This window comes from Mustelus asterias, chromosome 4 (assembly GCF_964213995.1).
Source record: "Mustelus asterias chromosome 4, sMusAst1.hap1.1, whole genome shotgun sequence".
NCBI classification, from domain to species: domain Eukaryota; kingdom Metazoa; phylum Chordata; class Chondrichthyes; order Carcharhiniformes; family Triakidae; genus Mustelus; species Mustelus asterias.
In genome coordinates this window covers 65,902,461-65,924,019 of record NC_135804.1, presented here as the reverse complement: position 1 = coordinate 65,924,019, position 21,559 = coordinate 65,902,461, and the positions used below count along the sequence as shown (strand labels likewise).

Here is a 21,559-nt window from a genome sequence, read left to right as displayed (position 1 = left end):
GCCGAAGGGCCTGTTCTGCGCTGTAATGTTCTATGTTCTATGAATGAGGGTTTGGGTGGGGTAAGGAAACAGAGTGAATTGAGCAGTATGTGAGGCACTTGTAAAGATGTGGCATCTGAAAATGCAATCACCAACCTTGACCACTCTTGTGAGTTCATTGAACTGCTTCAGCACGTCATCCAAGCTCTAGGAGCTACACTGCTGACATTAACCTATCTGCTCTGACTGCACCAAAGCCTCCAGTCATTTCATAGAGAAAATTGGTGCACACACTCTAGCCTGTTGCACCATTTTCTTGCTTGGATACCCTTTCAGTCATTTCTAGCAACTGCTATAGGCAAAATTCACCACCCCTTTGAGGAGTGCAACAGGTCAATTTTAATTAGTACATGTTTGCTTTAAGTGGCACAAGTCTCGCATGAACTTGGGCACTCTGCTGAGATGTGCAGCCACTCAGCAATATGCCTGGTGCTGACTGGACACTGCAATCAGGGTAATGATCTGGCAGCAGCAACATAGTGGGCATAATTCTCCCAACCTGTCTGTGGCAGGTTTGGGGGCAGACAGACATGGAGAATCTTGCAAGAGACAAAATTATGGCAACCAACCGGCATCCCATCAGGCCTTTCAATACCGCATCACACCAGCGAGAAATTATGTCAGCGTCAAATCAGATTGCGAATGAGTGGCGTGTACAAGGCAATCCTCAGCTCACCAGAGACTTTGGGGTAAGTGCATCAAGTTTCTGTAATAGTGCTGAGCTGCTCCTGATGAGCTGTGCATCGTTCTACTGGAGCAGACTCGTCCCTACCTCTATCTCCAAACTGAGTCGGTCTTCATGGACAACACCGTGCTGCTGGACCCATGGGGTGGTATTTACGGCCTCACTCGTCCCAAAACCATAAAATCCCACCTGAGATCAACGGACCTTTCCATGGTCTGCCCCTCACCCGCTCCGATTCCCTTGGCAGGCAGTATTGTAAAATTCTGGCCATGGACTCTCCTGCGTCACTCTTGGATCAGTACTGCACCTGGGGCTAAGGAGTACAGGAGCCTTCTTCCCCTGGTGCCACATACCAGTGTCTGTGGACTGTGCTTCGGGACCCAGATGGCCATCATAACAAAGTCCAAAGTTCGGCCAGGGTAGGGTGCGATTTGAAAGCAGTGTGGGGGGGGGTGGCTAATGAAGACAAGGGGGGACAATGTGAAAGCAGAGTTGTGGGGAAGGGTGAGCGCTCACAATGGCATGCAGAGTGGCAATGAGTTGGATGAGGATGATGAATAATGGAAATCTGTAACTGACTTTGTAAGCAAATATCAACGATAACCCACTACCATCGGACCGGCCAAGGCAGCAGGAAATCTGAGATGAGGCAAACTGGACCCTGAGAAAGGCTGTTTGAAAAACTCACAAACAATGGGGTCAATGGGACACCACATTTTTACTGTAAGGGGCTGCACTAAGAATCCAGATGTAACCACAAGAGAAAATGCTGGAAAATCTCAGCAAGTCTGGCAGCATCTGTAAGGAGAGAAAAGAGCTGACGTATCGAGTCCAGATGACCCTTTGTCAAAGCTGAATCCAGATGTGTTGGATAGAGGTTCAACACATGGGCATCTCGCAGGTGAGGTGCTTGTGGGGAAAGTGGTTGAATCGAGGAACAAGCTTCTTCTTGAGGGTGCTAACCTATTTCCTTTGGGTTTCTGACATCCTGCATGGTCTCTTGAAGACAGGTGGACTGGAGAGAGTGATATGAATATGCTAGATTGGTGTTTAAATATGGCACCAGGACTGTCGAACCCACCAGCTGACAGCAGGCAAATGAATCGGCGGACGGCTCGCCAGCTGATTCAGAGGGAAACACACCAGTACATAATTAATGAGGTTCCAAGCACAGAATCTGGTGCAGAATCTCACCATTTTGGTCAGTGGGATAGTATTGTCAGAGCTGCCCACCACCACACCAAATGGAAGAATTCCACCCACCGTGTTCACTGAATCAGAAAAAATGGACATAGGTTAATCTCAGATCGCAGTCCTGCACCAATTTTCAGGGACTGTCAATTTTGTTCCCACGGAAACTGACAACACAGGACGTCATTCAACCAGTCTTGCTTCTGCTGATTCTTTAAGAGTACAATAATGCTTACTCCTACATCCTGTTTTTGTCCAGAAACCTGTAAGTTTCGCATAAAACCATAAGATATAGGAGCAGAATTAGGCCATTCGGCCCATCAAGTCTGCTTCGTCATTCAATCATGGCTGATATGATTCTCATCCCCATTCTCCTGCCTTCTCCCCTGATCCCCTTATTGATCAAGAACCTATCCTGATCATCTTGAACCTATCTTGAACCCATCATCCTCCAGTAGCTGTCCAGATTCCTTTAAAATTATTTATGGAATCAACTTCCACCACTTTTTAGACAAGAGGCTTCCAGATTCTAACAACTCCTTATGTTAAAAAAAACTTATCTCTCTAGTAAATCTTCTGTCAATGATTTTAAATTGATATCCTCTGATTATTGATCTACTTCACAGAGAATAATTTTTTGCTCTCTACTTTATTCAATACTCTTATCTTGAAAACCCCTGTCAGGCCTTCCCTGTTCCAAAGACAACAGTCTGAATCTTTCCAACCTCTCCTCATCACTGGTTATATCCTGTGTCATGGCAATGGATCATAGCCCTAAAATACGTACAGAGATATTAAACTTTTAAATATGTCAGGGGCAATTCTCCTAGCCCGCTATGCTGCTCCAGGGGCATTGTGGCAATATCAAGGGGCACCTTGGCACTGCCCACCAGGCAATTTGCAGTGCCAATAGGGCAGGGCCAGAGAGGGGCAGGGCCTCTGGGGGGAGATCGGTGGGGCGAGATCTACATGGGCAGGAGTGGGTCAGAGATGCCCAGGAGGCCAGCAATCAGGAGACTGGCAATGCGGGGCGGCTGTGCATGCACCGCTCTCGGCACTGACAGATCGGCGCATGCACAGTAGCCTGCTCAGCACTATGCTGCCAGTCTCGCCAGCAGGAATAGGCCCCGCCCACAGATTTTCATCGCGAATCTCGCTAGGGCACTCTGTGATGCACAGAGTGTGAGAGATTCACTTTGAAAATCCCGCTGAAAAAAGCAACGGGATTTACTCCAGTTTATATGCGAATTCAGCATTTGATTTTTTTGGGGAGAATTCCACCTTTTTTTAAAAGGACAAACAAAACAAAACTGGCTGACATTACAAAGTAACCATTTGCTGGAATCCTATGTGGATTTTATTCAGTCCTGAGAAAGATAACAGAATGTCGCACCTTTTTTTCAGACAGAGACATATCAAAGGAAACACTAACGTAGATTGCTGGAAGCAAGCCATGTCATCAAAGCTACAGTTGAAAAGGCAGGGCAACTCTTTTCAGCTAATCTGCAGAATCAAGAATCTCCAAACAACCTGCTCAACTGCAGAAGTCAGCAATACTGGAATCACACATCTTAATGGCTGTAACATTTCACCATCTACTCCTCGCAGACACGCCAAAAACTGATTAATATATTTTTCCAAACTTTTATTATTAAACTCACTTCTCATTTCTAATCTGTGAGATGTGTGTTGCATTTTATTATTTTCTTCCCGTATGTTAATAACTAATGAACTCAGTCTTCATTTAACTCAAGAAAGCCTGGTTAAATTGGCTTCTTTTAAAACATAAACACATTTGGACTGGGAAAATGTATCCACAAGGGAAGGGATCATTACTAAATTAGCCACATTGCGACCAACCGAGGGAGCAAAATAAAAACAAGGGGGGCAACTCTCCCAAAAGTGCTGAATTGGCGGGAAAACTGTTCTAAATCCCGACTGTTCTGTCAGTTCAGCTTCTCACCTGAATCTCGCACTCTGTTCACTGAAGAGGTCATGATGTGGAGATGCCGGCGTTGGACTGGGGTAAACACAGTAAGAAGTTTAACAACACCAGGTTAAAGTCCTTTAACCTGGTGTTGTTAAACTTCTTACACTGAAGAGGTCCCAGTCGTGAATATCATTAAAACCCAGGGGGGACGGGGCCTATTCGCGCCAGGGTTTGAAAGTTCTGGAGCTCTGCACATGTGCAGTGGCCCCAAACAGTCAAACTCCCATTTGCTGGCCAGCCCAATTGCTGGCCAGCCCGAGACTCCCGCAGTACTGCCCCTCCAGCTCCCCCCTCACCGATCATAGCCCAATCACAGCCCCTACAACAATTCCTAGGACAGCCCTGACCCCGCCCTGTCCTGGAGCGCCCCGATGCCCAGGCCCCACTCCCCAGCAGTGGCGATTCCCCCCCTTCCGGGGTCAGACCTCCCCCAAAGGCAAGCACCACCGCCCCCCCCCCCAGCCCGCCCTAATTGCTCCATCTCTGCATTGCAGAGTGGCAGCGGGACCCCCCACCCCCACCAATCGCACCTAGACCCCGCCCACAATAGGCCCCACCCCCTTGGCACTGCCCAATGCCCAATGGGCAGTGCCAAGGTTCCCCCTGGGCATGGCACTTTACCCCTTGGGCAGTGCCAGGGGGCACAGGCTGGCACTGCCAGGGTGCCCACGCCCAGGGTGCACCACCTCCCCACTGCCCGACCCCCTGGGGGGTCCCAATTGCCCCCCCTTCATTCTGGCGGGAACATGGGGAGCTAGTCTGAACCCCGCAGAATGAAGTACTCCTGGCAGGCTGGGAGATTAGATCGGGACCTGAAAGGTCCCAATAATTAACAAACATACATATTTAACATAGATTAAAAACAGATTTAAATGACTTACCTGCCTTCCCGCCGGTTTCCAGCGTGGTCTGGCTGGCGACTGTTTGCCAGCTCTGGGAGATGCACATGCATTCCCTGTGCATGCGCAAATCCCCGTTCAAGGCCGCTGATGCGCGTCTCCCGACCGGACCTGCCAGAAAAGTGGCGGGGCGCAATGGGGGAATCGTGGCCGAGGAGTGAGTTCATCCCTCCTCACCCAGAGGCAAAACCATTTTTGGGTATTCTATCCAGAATCAGAACAACTTGGGGCTTGTTCCAAGATGGTTCCCACATAGGAGACGCAGAGTAACAAATTGGGGGTCCTCATCCGAGAATCAGTCGTAACACCTGATGAACCACCTCTGCAGCCTCTCTAAGACCCTTGTATCTTTCCTAAAGTGTTCCCAGAATGTCCAGAATACTCCAGCTGAAGTTTAACCAGTGATGAATACACTTCTAGCACGATCACTTTTATATTCTACTCCACTATTTATAATCCTTTTTTAATCACTTTATCAACTTGACCTGTCACCTTTAAGGATTTGCGTACATGGACACCAAGGTGTCTCTGCTCATCTACATGTTTCAAAGCCAGAGATCAATACTCTGGGGACCAAAGTTCAAATCCCACAACTGTAGATGATGGAATTTGAATTCATTAAAAATCTAACAATGCCCAAGATATTGCCAATGAAATCATTGTCACAGAAATCTATCTAGTTTACTAATGCCCTGTGGCGAAGGAAATCTGCCATCCTTATTCACATGTGACTCCAGACCCAGCCCTGTTGACCCTGCAAATTGGGGGCTTGTGCCACAATTAGGAGTGCTGTCTCACAGACTAGTCAAGCAACAGCCTGACATAATCATACTCGCAGAATCATACCTTATAGATAATGTCCCAGACACCACCATCATCATCCCAGGGTCTGCCCTGTCTAACTGGCAGGACAGATGCAGTAGAGGTGGCGGAACAATAATATAAAGTTGGAAGCAAGTTGCCCTTGGAATCCTCAACATTGACTCTGAACTCAAACATAAGGTGAAACACGGGGAAGGAAACCACCTATCAGCTATCATGCATCCTCACCAACTTGTCTATCATACATGCAGCTATCCATGACATTATCAGTAGGAGTGACCACTACACAGTCCTTGAGGAGACAAAGTCCCATCTTCACATTGACAATATCCACCATTAAGTTGTGTGGTACTACTAGTGTGCTAAATGGGATAGACTTCAAACAGATCTAGAAACTCAAAACTGGGCAGCCATGAGGTACTGAGTGCCAACAGCAGCAGCAGAATTGTACTCAACCACAATCTGTAACCTCGTGGCCCGACATATCCCACTCTCTACCATTACCACTAAATCAAAGGATCAACCCTAATTCAAAGAAGAGTTCAGGAGAACAGGCCAGGAACAACAATGGATGCTCCATCATGGCCGCCATCGGAGGTCCCCAGTATTCCAGATGCCAGGCTTCAGCCAATTCAATTCACTCCACATGATATCAAGGCATTGGTTACTGCAAAAGCTACAAGCCCTGAAAATACTCCAGCAGTAATACTGAAAACCTGAGCTCCAGAACTTGCCGCACCCTAGCCAAGCTGTTCCAGCACAGCTACAATGATGGCATCTACCCAGCAATGTGGAAAATTGCCCAGGTATGTCTTGTATACAAAAAATAGAACAAATCTAATCCGGCCAAATACTGCCCCATCAGTCTCCTCTCAATCATCAGTAAAGCGATGAAAGATGTTATCAACAGTTTTATCAATGCCTTAGCAATAACTTGCTCACTGACAGTCAATTTGGGTTCCGCCAGGGCCACTCAGCTCCTGATCTCATTACAGCCTTCGTGTAAACATGGACAAAAGAGCTGAACTCCAGAGTTGAGGCGAGAGTGACTGCCCTCAATGTCAAGACCCTCAATTGTGGGTCTAATCAAAAAGAAAAAAGAGGCATACATGAGGTCCAGGCAGCTAAAAACAGATGGAGCACTGGAGGAATACAGAGAAAGTAGAAAAGAACTCAAACAAGGAGTTAGAAGGACAAAAAGGGGTCACGAAATGTCCTTGGCAGAGAGGTTTAAGGAGAATCCTAAGGCATTTTATACATACGTTAGGAACAAGAGGGTTGTTAGGGAAAGAATCGGACCTCTCAGGGACAAAGGAGGGGAATTATGCTTAGAACCAAAGAAAGTAGGTGAGATCCTAAACGAATACTTTGCATCAGTATTCACAAAGGAGAGAGACATGTTGACTGGTAGTGTCTCAGAGAGATGTGTTGACCCGTTAGAAAAAATCTCAATTGCAAGGGAGGAAGTGTTAGGTTTTTTAGGAAACATTAAGACAGACAAATCCCCAGGGCCGGATGGCATCTATCCTAGACTCCTCAGGGAGGCAAGAGATGAAATTGCTGGGCCTCTAACAGAAATCTTTGTCTCTTCACTGGACACAGGTGAGGTCCCAGAGGATTGGAGGATAGCAAATGTGGATCCGTTATTTAAGAAGGGTAGCAAGGATAACCCGGGTAATTATAGGCCGGTGAGCTTGACATCCGTGGTAGGGAAATTGTTGGAGAAGATTCTTAGAGATAGGATCTATGTGCATTTAGAACGGAATAATCTCATTAGCGATAGACAGCATGGTTTTGTACGAGGGAGGTCATGCCTCACAAATTTGGTTGAGTTTTTTGAGGAGGTGACAAAAACGATTGACGAGGGAAGGGCCATGGATGTCGTCTATATGGATTTTAGTAAAGCGTTTGACAAGGTCCCTCATGGCAGGCTGGTGCAAAAGGTTAAATCTCAAGGGATAAAAGGTGAGCTAGCTAGACGGGTGGAGAACTGGCTTAGCCATAGAATACAGAGGGTAAGAGTGGAGGGGTATTTTTCCGGGTGGAGGTCTGTGACTAGTGGTGTTCCGCAGGGCTCTGTACTGGGACCTCTGCTGTTTGTGATATGTATAAATGATTTGGAGGAAGATGTAGCTGGTGTGATCAGTAAGTTTGCGGACGACACAAAGATTGCTGGAGTTGCGGATAGTGATGAACATTGTCAGAGAATACAGCAGGATATAGATAGGCTGGAACATTGGGCGGAGAAATGGCAGATGGAATTTAATCCAGATAAATGCGAAGTGATGCATTTCGGTAGATCTAATGTAAGGGGGAGCTATACAATAAATGGCAGAACCATCAGGAGTATGGACACACAGAGGGACCTGGGTGTACAAGTCCACAGATCCTTAAAGGTGGCAGCACAGGTGGAGAGGGTGGTGAAGAAGGCATATGGCATGCTTGCCTTTATTGGACGGGGCATAGAATATAAAAGTTGGCATATGATGTTGCGACTGTATAGAACGATGGTTAGGCCACATTTGGAATACTGCGTCCAGTTCTGGTCGCCACACTACCAGAAGGATGTGGAGGCTTTGGAGAGGGTACAGAAAAGGTTTACCAGGATGTTGCCTGGTATGGAGGGTCTTAGTTATGAGGAGAGATTGGGTAAACTGGGGATGTTCTCCCTGGAAAGGCGGAGGATGAGAGGTGACCTAATAGAGGTGTATAAAATTATGAAGGGCATAGATAGGGTGAACAGTGGGAAGCATTTTCCCAGGTCGGAGGTGACGAACACAAGAGGTCACAGGTTCAAGGTGAGGGGGGCAAGGTTCAACAGATGTCAGGGGGACGTATTTTACACAGAGGGTGGTGGGGGCCTGGAATGCACTGCCAAGCAAGGTGATTGAGGCTGGGATCGTTTAAGACTTATCTAGATAGCCACATGAACAGACTGGAAATAGAGGGATACAAACGAATGGTCTAGTTGGGCACATGAGCGGCGCAGGCTTGGAGGGCCGAAGGGCCTGTCCCTGTGCTGTATTGTTTTTTGTTCAAGGCATTATTTGACTAAATAAGGTATCAAACCTTAGCAAAATTAAACTCAATGGGAATTGGGGAAAACTGTCCATTGGTTGGAGTCATACCTGGCAAAAAGAAAAATGGTTGTGGTGGTTGGAAGTCAGTCATCTCAGTTCCAGGACACCACTGCAGGCGTTCCTCAGAGGAATGTCCTGGGCCCAACCATCTTCAGCTGCTTCATCAATGACCTTCCTTCCATCATAAGGTCAAAAATGAGGATGTTTGCTGATGACTGCACAATGTTCAGCACCACTCGCAATTCCTTAGATACTAAAGCAGTCCATGTCCAAATGCCGGAAGACAATATACTGACAAATAACATTTATACCACACACGTGCTTGATAATGACCATAAAATCATGGAACATAGAAAAGTTACAGCACAGGAGGTCGTCTTTGGTCCATCTTGTCCATGCCATCCCAAGGATAGTAAGAAGTTTAACAACACCAGGTTAAAGTCCAACAGGTTTATTTGGTAGCAAAAGCCACACAAGCTTTCGAGGCTCTAAGCCCCTTCTTCAGGACACACCTGAAGAAGGGGCTTAGAGCCTCGAAAGCTTGTGTGGCTTTTGCTACCAAATAAACCTGTTGGACTTTAACCTGGTGTTGTTAAACTTCTTACTGTGTTTACCCCAGTCCAACGCCGGCATCTCCACATCATGAATCCCAAGGATACCCAGGTGCCCTTTCTATTCCTGCACCCAACTCATAGCCCTGTAGCTTACTGTACATAAGATGCAGATTCTTTTTAAGAGTTTCGGGTCTCAGCCTCCATCACCCACTCAGGCAGTGAATTCCAGACACCCACCATCCACTGCATAAAATATTTCTTCCTCACGTACCCTCTACACCTTCTGCAACCTCTCTGGTTCTTGAATTCTCCGCCAAGGAAAACAATTTTATCCTGTCCACTCTATCTCTTTCCCTCATAATTTTGCATACCTCAATCAAGTCACCCCCTCGGCCTTCTTTGTAATATGGTGAACAGAACTGCACACAATACTCCAGTTATGACCTCACTAGTGTTGTATACAATTTCAATATTATATTTTTACTTTTATATTCTTTATCTCTGCCAACGAAGGAGAGCAGAGATGTCCAAAGATGTGCGGGTTAGGTTGATTGGCCATGCCAAAAAAATTGCCCTTAGTGTCCTGGGATGCGTAGGTTAGAGGGATTAGTGGGTAAATATGTAGGGATAAGGGGGTAGGGCCTGGGTGGGATTGTGGTCGGTGCAGACTCGATGGGCCGAATAGCCTCTTTCTGTGCTGTAGGGTTTCTAACTTTCTAAGTTTCTAAGCATTCCAGATGCCTTCTTTGAAACCTCGTCTATTTGAACTGCTACCTTTAGGGACCTGTGTACTTGTACACCGAGATTTTTCACTTCATCTATCCCTTTTAGTATATTCACATTTATTTTGTATTCCCTCCAATAGTTTGACCTCCCTAAATGCATGACCTCGCACTTCTCTATGTTAAAATCCATCTGCTGCTTTCGTGTCCACTCCACCAACCCATCTATATCATTTTGGAGATTATAGCTATCCTCTACCACTTGGCTAATCTGTGTGTCTGTGGCCAAACGGGCCACCTAAGATGATGATTTACAAGAGCATGCTGAGATAATTAGACAAATACAGAAACAGACAGGTTGCAGCACTTAAAAGAAACTAGTCAGAGATAAACATGCTGCAGCTGCAGACATTGGAATACACAGGATATAGGTCATCCCAAGGACAATGGACACTTTCTGGTCAAACCAAGTTGTTTACCAGACAAGGGGCACTTTAACCTCTTATTTGGGATTGAGGTATGTGACCTATGTGCCTCCAGCACCTACAGACATGGCTGTTGGGTACACACCCACAGATTGGTATGGCAGCAGCTGATTGGACTTTATCAATCAGGGCGATCAAGGCCTGATCGATTGATTGGCAATAACCAAAACAGGCACGAAACCAATGAGGGATAAAAGGTGTTGCACAATGGAAAGATCTCTCTCCCTTCCCAACAAATGAACAACAACAACGGTGACCGTCACCAGCAACGACCAGCACCAGGAGAGCAATCATACCAAAGAAGGAAGGAAGACCAGAGCCAGAGTATCAGACCAGACCATGCAGAGGCCTACGGAGACCAACATGCAGATAAAGGCCAATATCTGCCTGGGTACTTGCCAGTCATACAAAAGTTAAGTCAAGGTCTAGTATTGGACTTGGACTTTAGTATTCTGCAAGATAACTCAGCATTGAGTGTGGGCAATTAATATCAATTTTGTGTGTGAATAAATATTATTGTACAAACAAGAAGTTGACTCGCAGTGCTTTGTTCATCGTATAAGGGTTAAAAACAGACTGTGTGGCAGGTGCATGCAACATGTCATCTGCAAATATCCTAATCATGCCTCTCACATTCGTGTCCAAATCATTAATATATAACACAATTAGCAAGGATCCCAACATCAAGCACTGTGGAACACCACTTGAAACAACTTTCCATTCGTAAAGGGCATCCATCGACCATTACCCTTTACACCCTGTTAATAAGTCAACTTTTTATCCATTTTGCCACATGAACTTGTATCCCATGGACTTTTCCTTTTTTGACCAATGTCAAGTGCCTTGCTACAATCCAGTGCACTATCTTCATCGACTCTTCTTGTCACTTCCTCAAAGAATTCAATCAAATTTGTGAGGCCAGACCTTACCTTAACAAATCTATACTAATCATCCCCAACTAGTCCATGCCTTTCTACATGGCAGCTAATCCTATCTCTGGGGATTGATTCTGCTAATTTTCCCACCATCGATCTAAGACTAACTGGCCCATAATTGTTTGGCATTTCCTTTGATTCCTTTTTAAAGAATGGAACTAGTTTTGCATGTCTCCACTCCTCTGGTACCTCCCTCATATTTAGTGAGGAATGGAAAATCATCCTCAGAGCATTTGTTATCTTTTCCCTGACCTCCTTCAGGAGCCTCTGAAACAATGTATCTGGCCCTGGCAATTTATCAACTTTCAAGGATTCCAATCCTTCGAGTACTTCCTCTCTATGATTATCCCATCCAATATCTCACAGTGTTCCTCCTGGACTACTATATCTGCATCATCCCTTTCCTTTGCAAACACAGAGATAAGATATTCATTTAAAACCCTTCTTCATCTCTGCTAAATTCCACTTTTTCCTTAACTAATCTTTTACCATTAATTATATTGGTAAAACCTCCTTGGGTTTTCTTTAACTTTACTTGCTAATCTTTTTTCATGCCCTCTCTTTGATTTCCTTATTTCCTTTTTTACTTCGACCCTGCACATCTATATTCATCTAGGCTATCTGCAGTGCTTAGTTCTTTGTACCCCTCATAAACTTTCTTTTTCTGTTTGATCTTCTCTTGTACTCCTCTTGACAACCAGGCGGGTCTAGATTTAGCTGTACCACTCTTATTTTCAGAAAGAACATTTAGGATCTTGCTTTTTAGTGCCTCCCACTGATTTATCCTCGAGCAGTGCTGTCCAGTCTACCTCAGCCGAGCCCTTCTCATTTCTGCAAAATTTGTCTTCCCTCAATTCAAAACTTTTACTCCTGTTTTATCTCTTTGCAATGTTAAATCTAACTGAATTGTGATCACTATCTCCAGTATGGTCATCAACTGTCACTTCACCCACTTCTTTGTTCCCCAAGACTCGGTCTAGGATTGTATTTTCTCATTGGTTGTGTCACTAATTCGTTGAAAAAAATTCCTGGACATGGTGCATTAATTTTTCTCCCTCAGTGCCCCTTAGATTGTTTGAATCCCAGTTGATATTGGGATAATTAAAGTCTCCTACTATTATTGACCTCTTGTGTTTACAGGCTGAAATTTACCTTCAGATCTTTTCTTTTATCTCCCTTTCACTATTTAGTGGTCTGTAGTATACTACCAGTAGCGTGACTGTCCCTTTTTTATTTCTAAGCTCAACCCGTTTGTTGACCCATTGAGTAGATCATCCCTTCTCACAACTGGAATTGATTCTTTAACCATTAGTGCTACTTCCCCTCATTTTATCTCTCACTCTATTGTGTCTGAAGACTCGATAACTAGGGATATTGAGCTACCAATTTTGCCCCTCCTTTAGCCAGGTTTCAAATATAGCAATGGCATCATGCTGCCATGTGACTAACTGTGCCCTTAACTCATCTATCTTGTTTGTAATATTCCTTGCATTGAAGTATAAACAGTTTAGCTGTGTCAATTTCCCTTGCTGGATCCTTTTTAAACTTTGCTTCTCCTGTAATTCCAAGTCTACCACTACATCTTTTACACCACGAGCTAATGTTCTACCTCCATTTTCCTGATCTGAATCTGGACCTACTCCTAGAGCCCATCCCCTTGCCACACTGGTTTTAATGCTCCCTTCTCCAACAAGACAGAATCTAGCCATCATCCCTTGACATTACCATTGCTGAAAACCCCAATATTAACTTCCCGGGTGTTCCCATTAACAAGAATCTGAACTGGACATGCCATACAAATAGTGTGGCTACAAGAGCAGGTCACAGACTAGGAATCCTGCAGTGAGTAACCCACCTCCTAACTTCCCAAGCTTGTCCCAAATTTGTAAGGAACAAGTCAAGGTGCGATGAAATATTCTCCACTTACCTGGATGAGTGCAGCTCCAACAACACTCAAGAAGGTTAACACCATCCAGGACAAAGCAGCCCGCTTGATTAGCACCCCATCCACAAATATTCACTCCCTCCACCACTGACGTACAGTAAGCAGTAAGTACCAGCTACAAGATGCAATGCAGCAACTCACCAAGATTTCTTAGACAACACCTTCCAAACCTACAATTGCTGCCACCTAGAGGGACAAGGACAGCAGACACATGGGGACACCACTACCTGAAAGTCACTCACCATTCTGACTTTGAAGTATATTGTAGTCCTTCACTGTCGCTGCAACAAAATCCAGGAACTCCCTCCCCAACAGCACTGTGGGCGTACCTACACACGGACTTCAGACACGGACTAAAGAAGACAGCTCATCACCATCATCTCAAGGGTAGTTAGTGACAGACCTTAAATGCTGGCTGAGCCAGAGACTCCCACATCCCATGACTGAATGAAAAAAGAATTACTGTCTTTCCATGCTAGTCCTCCCAAGTTCATCACTTCACACTTCTACACATTAAACTCCATCTCACCATTTCACTTTTGTGCCTGTATAATTCAAAGACTGCAATGATGTTCAACACTATTACTTTGTCAAGTTTTACATCACTGCAAACATCTCAAGAACATAATAAATAGAAGTAGTAAGCCATAGAGATCCTCAAGCCTGCTGCCTCAGTGCCACTTTCCCACCTGTTCCCTATAATTCTTGACTCCCTATAGTTCAACAATCTGTTTCTCTCAGCATCAAATATATACAGTGATTCAGCAAAAAAGGGGTTGAGAATTCCAAAGATTCACGAACCAGTAATTGACCTTGGGGAATAATATTTAAAACCACCTCACAATCTGTAAAACATTTACCCAGCATGACCCTTTACTTTCTGTCACTGAGGCAATTTCATATCCATATAGCCATTTTCCCCTTAAATCCAAGGGCTTCCGTTTCCTTAATAAGCCTTCTGATTAGCATTTTTTCAGATACCTTCTGAAAGTACATTTAGACAACACCTACATTATCTTAATCTACCTTTTCAGTTACCTCGGAGAATTCAATCAAGTTGGTCAAACATGATTCCATTTGTCAAATCCATGCTGACTCTCCTTGACTGAGCCCTGCCTTTCCAAACAACGTAAGAAGTCTCACAACACCAGGTTAAAGTCCAACAGGTTTATTTGGTAGCAAATACCATAAGCTTTCGGAGCAATGCTCCTTCGTCAGATGGAGTGGTCTCTGTTCTCGAGACCACTCGAGACTGTTCTCGAGAACAGAGACCACTCCATCTGATGAAGGAGCATTGCTCCGAAAGCTTATGGTATTTGCTACCAAATAAACCTGTTGGACTTTAACCTGGTGTTGTGAGACTTCTTACTGTGCTTACCCCAGTCCAACGCCGGCATCTCCACATCATGATTTCCAAACAACAGCAAAGTTCCGATGAAAGGTTGTTGAACTGAAATGTCAACTCTGTTTCTGTCTTCACAGATGTTAAGAAGTTTAACAACACCAGGTTAAAGTCCAACAGGTTTATTTGGTAGCAAAAGCCACACAAGCTTTCGGAGCTCTAAGCCCCTTCTTCAGGTGAGTAGGAATTCTGTTCACAATCAGAGCATATAAAGACACAAACTCAATTTACATGAATAATGGTTGGAATGCGAATACTTACAACTAATCAAGTCTTTAAGAAACAAAACAATGTGAGTGGAGAGAGCATCAAGACAGGCTAAAAAGATGTGTATTGTCTCCAGACAAGACAGCCAGTGAAACTCTGCAGGTCTAGGCAACTGTGGGGGTTACAAATAGTGTGACATGAACCCAATATCCCGGTTGAGGCCGTCCTCGTGTGTGCGGAACTTGGCTATCAGTTTCTGCTCAGCGACTCTGCGCTGTCGTGTGTCGCGAAGGCCGCCTTGGAGAACGCTTACCCGAATATCAGAGGCCGAATGCCCGTGACCGCTGAAGTGCTCCCCAACAGGAAGAGAACAGTCTTGCCTGGTGATTGTCGAGCGGTGTTCATTCATCCGTTGTCGCAGCGTCTGCATAGTTTCCCCAATGTACCATGCCTCGGGACATCCTTTCTTACATATCCTGGAAAAGACTTGTTTATATTTGATTTCTGTGTTTGTATCTATTTCAAGGCCATAAAGGGAAGTTGACATGCTGAGAATGTTTGGGATTCCCCAATGCTCTTGGGAGGTCACAATGGGTTCTGCAGTTTAAAAAGTTGGGAAACCTTGAGTTACACTGTTAAGATTGATGCACATCCAATTTAATATCTCTTTTGTTTCCTTTGCTATTTTCCTCAACCTGGTGCCTGCAATTTTGGGGCTATTTCTTATTTTACTGATGTCTCTCATCTCACTTCAGCTATTTTCTGATTTCCCTTCTCTGTTAAATCTGTTTAAACTCTCCACTTTCAGTCAGACCACTGTCTATTTATTTATCAAATGCTCAATCGCTTAATGTTTCACTTCTTTTCTGATTATTTTTGTTTAAACATTTTCACAAAATGAACTTTGATGGCATCTTTTTGTTTGTGGGTTGAAATTCTGATCCCAACGCTGCAAATTGACAGCAGAGGGTTGAGGGAGAGGGGAGAGGAGCAGTAAATGCATCATTTGGTGATTTTATGCACATATTACAAAAGAAACGTTTTCTGTTATTTTAAAGCCCACACTTGTCACAGGTTTATTGATCTGTGCGGGATATTCTCGCAACTTCTTCACCACTGTAAAGTCATCAACTGTAAGGCAGACCTTGTATCCTCAATGATGAGCAAAATACCTAAACTGCATAATAGCTAGGTGAATGCCATCGTGATCCTGGAATCATGACCATGAGACCCTTCACTGTAAGTACTGCATACTGTGATCCCACATCGTATCAAGCACTATATATAATGGTTCACTTGCATCTAGGATTCAAACTGAAATGAAATTAGGATTCTGACCAACCTCCACAAATGTTGCTATCAAAGTGGTTGAGATGATGGTGATGAAAGAGTTAATTAATGAAGCAGCACACATTAGAATGCAATTTGCAAGATTCACTTCACAGCATTCACAACCTGGTTGTTCCCATGTGGCCTGAGATCAGCACTTCACTGCTGAAGACTGTTTTACTTAAAGATTAACTGAAGCTAATTTAGTTGAATCACACTGCGCAGAGTTTGTTTCTATCACTTTATGGATTTCAAACACTTTCAAATATAAACCTGCTGGAATAAGTTAAGTATTTAATAACTTATCGTGTACAATCCTGCTTGTTCCAACGTTTCACTTCACATTACTGGCTAATGTATTTCAATTGCTCTGTGTGAATGTTTCTTTAGAGTTTGAAGGTTCAGTTGACTTGCACTGAACCTTCAGCAAAGCAGAATCCAGAAACCCATTTTTAGGGCTGTGGTTTTCTCATTACAAGTAATTACAGACAGTGGTGAAACTACAGAGATGGAACACGACAGAATGAAGGTAAATTCTGTAATAGATCTTAACTTTATATTTTTTTCCCATTTCTGTCGAGGAAACATGGCAGCATTGAAACAAATTTGCAGTGATATCAGACAGGACTGGTAGAAATCACAAAGTGGCTTTGTTTTATAAACAATGTCATGCCCAGAATTACAAGATTTCTTACATTTTCAATCACTAATTTAACACTAATTGGAGCTTACATCTCACTGGAAAAGTGCAGTAATTAAATAACATTGATTGCTTTTGCTTAAAAATTCTAATCTCTAGTATCTCTTCAGCTTGTCAATCGTGTTTAGTCAAGATATTTCAGATGGTGGAGTTTCTCTTTCTGCCGTTTGAGGACTCGGCGGCAAACACATCCCCACCCAGTCTGGGTCACAGAATGTATTATAGCCATTGAGTTATAATTGGATGGAGGCGGGACTTCAATTGGGAGAAAGTCCTGCTTCAGAGAGCTGCCGGCCAATCAGACTACAGCACCAGAAGCTGCAGCGGACTTGACTGGGGATGCAAGCAGTCCCCAGAGCCTAACTCCCAGGAGTCCAGGACCAGGAATGTTTGGATGGCCTCAGGACAGGAAGGGTAGGTGAGGCCTGGGGAGTGGATAGAGGGAGGTGGGGTAGTTGGTGATGAGGCCAGTGGGGGGTGGGGAGCCCCGTCAGGGGTCAGACCTTATGAGGCAGGGTGCGGCACACGATGTTAAAAGGAGGCTGCTGATGGAGGCTTCCCCTACCCTGAGCCTGGCCAGGGTTAATATTTTATGTTTTTCCCCCTATCCCTGAACTCCCCCACCAGCCTGGACTGGGTGGAAAATAGCCCTTAAGTGGTCAATAATTGTCCTTTCTTTCACAGTCTAAGTTAAATAGGCTTTTTAAGTCCTCAGTATCTACTCACATCACAGTTTTAAAGACCTGGATTCTTTCCTATTATAATTTTCTCTAATGAAGATATGTTCGGCAGGGGAGAGGTAAGGCAATGAGATAGGATTTAGCTTAAACCCCAACCCTGAGAATAAGGAGCTCTCGTGCATAGCTTGGTGCATTAGAGCTAGTCAGGCTGACATTAACTAGCAAATAGAGGAAACATTTTCTACTGCAACCTATGCCTTGATCAGCACAAAATTAGTTTCACTGTAAATTGCCCTGTATATCTCTCAAAACAGCCTTGGCGTCACAAGATTTTCCCCTTAACCTTTGGCAGAAGTATTTTTCAAAATCTTTGTGAATGATCAATCGGAGTTGGCTTTGACTTGTTAACAAAGTTAATGAAGTTAAAGGAACAAACATCAGAGAATAGCATCAATAAGTCAATACTAGTGATAAACCAGCATGCTCAAATCCTTATGCAAAAGCAAATCATTCCAGATGTCATAAATCTAAGATAAAAACCAAAAAATCTGAAAATACTCAACAGGTCAGACAGAACTTTTGTTTCCTTTATTTTTTCATGAGATGTGGGTGTCACTGGCAAGGTCAGCATTTCTTGCCAATCCCTGATTGCCTTTGAACTGAGCGGCTTGCTGAACCATTTCAAGGGCAGTTAAGAGTCACAGTAAGAAGTTTAACAACACCAGGTTAAAGTCCAACAGGTTTATTTGGTAGCAAAAGCCACACAAGCTTTCGAGGCTCTGAGCCCCTTCTTCAGGTGAGTGGGAATTCTGTTCACAAACAGAACTTATAAGACACAGACTCAATTTACATGAATAATGGTTGGAATGCGAATACTTACAACTAATCCAGTCTTTAAGAAACAAAACAATGGGAGTGGAGAGAGCATCAAGACAGGCTAAAAAGATGTGTATTGTCTCCAGACAAGACAGCCAGTGAAACTCTGCAGGTCCACGCAACTGTGGGAGTTACAAATAGTGTGACATAAATTCTGATTCTAGGATCGCATGATAAAGACTCAGGAGGAAAAAAGCAGAAATATTTATGTGAAATAGTGTGACATAAACCCAATATCCCGGTTGAGGCCGTCCTCGTGTGTGCGGAACCTGGCTATCAGTTTCTGCTCCGCGACTCTGCGCTGTCGTGTGTCGCGAAGGCCGCCTTGGAGAACGCTTACCCGAATATCAGAGGCCGAATGCCCGTGACCGCTGAAGTGCTCCCCAACAGGAAGAGAACAGTCTTGCCTGGTGATTGTCGAGCGGTGTTCATTCATCCGTTGTCGCAGCGTCTGCATAGTTTCCCCAATGTACCATGCCTCGGGACATCCTTTCTTGCAGCGTATCAGGTAGACAACGTTGGCCGAGTTGCAAGAGTATGTACCGTGTTAAGTATGTACCAGTTAAGAGTCAACCATATCATAGAAATCATAGAAACCCTACAGTGCAGAAGGAGGCCATTCGGCCCATCGAGTCTGCACCGACCACAATCCCACCCAGGCCCTACCCCCACATATTTACCCGCTAATCCCTCTCACTTACGCATCTTAGGACTCTAAGGGGCAATTTTTAACCTGGCCAATCAACCTAACCCGCACATCTTTGGACTGTGGGAGGAAACCGGAGCACCCGGAGGAAACCCACGCAGACACGAGGAGAATGTGCAAACTCCACACAGACAGTGACCCGAGCCGGGAATCGAACCCGGGACCCTGGAGCTGTGAAGCAGCAGTGCTAACCACTGTGCTACCGTGCCGCCATCGCCATCGATCCACATCGCTGTGGATCTGGAGTCACATGTAGGCCAAACGTAAGGACGGCAGATTTTCTTCCCTAAAGGACATTAGTAAACCAGATGGGTTTTTATGACCATGGATGGCAGTTTCATGGGCCAGGCATTTCTCCACCAGGCAACAATGGTGCGGCAACAATAATCTCTCCCTCAATATCAACAAAACTAAGGAGATTGTCATCGACTTCAGGAAGCGTAAAGGAGGACATGCCCCTGTCTACATCAATGGGGACAAAGTAGAAAGGGTCGAGAGCTTCAAGTTTTTACGTGTCCAGGTCACCAACAACCTGTCCTGGTTCCCCATGCTGACACTATAGTTAAGAAAGCCCACCAACGCCTCTACTTTCTCAGAAGACTAAGGAAATTTGACATGCCAGCTACAACTCTCACCAACTTTTACAGATGCACCACAGAAAGCATCGTTTCTGGTTGTATCCCAGCTTGGTATGGCTGCTGCTCTGCCCAAGACTGCAAGGAATTACAAAAGGTCGTGAATGTAGCCCAATCCATCACGCAAACCAGCCTCCCATCCATTGACTCTGTCTACACTTCCCACTACTTCAGCAAAGCAGCCAGCTTAATTAAGAACCCCAAGCATCCCGGACATTCTCTCTTCCACTTCTTCCTTCGGGAAAAAGATACAAAAGTCTGAGGTCACGTTCCAACCGACTCAAGAACAGCTTCTTCCTTGTTGCTGTCAGACGTTTGAATGGAGTTACCTTGCATTAAGTTGATCTTTCTCTACACCTGAGCTATGACTGTAACAATACATTCTGCAATCTCTCGTTTCCTTCCCTATGAACAGTATGTTTTATCTGTATAGCGCGCAAGAAACAATACTTTTCACTGTATGTTAATACATGTGACAATAATAAATCAAATCAAATGAAATCAAAGATGCGGTGGGCTATTTAAATTGCAGTTTTCTTCGGTTGGGCTGTAACATCCCACTAGGTGGGAGGGGCCATAAAATCCTGGCCATGGTCACCAATATTGAGACTAGCTTTATATTCCAGATTTATTAATTGAATGTAAATTCCACCAGCCGCCATAGTGGGATTTGAACCCATGACCCTTGAGCATTAGGCTAAACCTCTAGACTATGAATCCAGTGATTTTGCCACTATGCCATCATCTTCCCATCCCCACCTTTGGAAAGAGAAACAGAGTTAACACTTCAGGTAGTGATCTTTCATCAGAACATTTTCTAAAAGAGTTACTGAAGATTTACAATCCCTAATGTCTGAAAGGAAGACAAAGGAAGAATTTTAGTCACCCGTCCAAGGGTTTTCAGGTGGGAGAGCCTGTATAATTCTGCATGTTTCCATCCTGTCTTCTCCCGCTCACTTTCAACCAAACGGGGATTTTATGGAGGGAAGGGCAAGGCCTTGGGTGGCCGACTCGCCCTCGTCCCAATTAATGGCCACTTAAAGGCTGTTTTCTCATGCCCCTGTCTACATCAATGGGGACGAAGTAGAAAGGGTCGAGAGCTTCAAGTTTTTAGGTGTCCAGATCACCAACAACCTGTCCTGCTCCCCCAATGCTGACACTATAGTTAAGAAAGCCCACAATAGCCTCTACTTTCTCAGAAGACCAAGGAAATTTGGCAGGTCAGCTTGACGCTCATCAACTTTTACAGATGCACCAAAGAAAGCATTCTTTCTGGTTGTATCACAGCTTGGTATGGCTCCTGCTCTGCCCAAGACTGCAAGAAACTACAAAAGGTCATGAATGTAGTCCAATCCATCACACAAACCAGCCTCCCATCCATTGACTCTGTCTACACTTTCCGCTGCCTCAGCAAAGCAGCCAGCATAATTAAGGACCCCACACACCCCGGACATTCTCTCTTCCACCTTCTTCCTTCGGGTAAAAGATGCAAAAGTCTGCGGTCACGTACCAATCGACTCAAGAACAGCTTCTTCCCTGCTGCCGTCAGACTTTTGAATGGACCTACTTTGCATTAAGTTATGACACCTTTCTCTACACCTTAGCTATGACTGTAACACTACATTCTGCACTCTCTCGTTTCCTTCTCTATGAACGGTATGTTTTGTCTGTATAGCG

General features: G+C 44.6%; 1 protein-coding gene across 1 annotated transcript in view; it reads right to left on the bottom strand.

The window, feature by feature from the left end:
• LOC144493117 (hydrocephalus-inducing protein-like) overlaps window positions 1-21,559 on the bottom strand; it is a 440,489-nt gene that overhangs the window by 362,379 nt on the left and 56,551 nt on the right. The window lies entirely within an intron of this gene.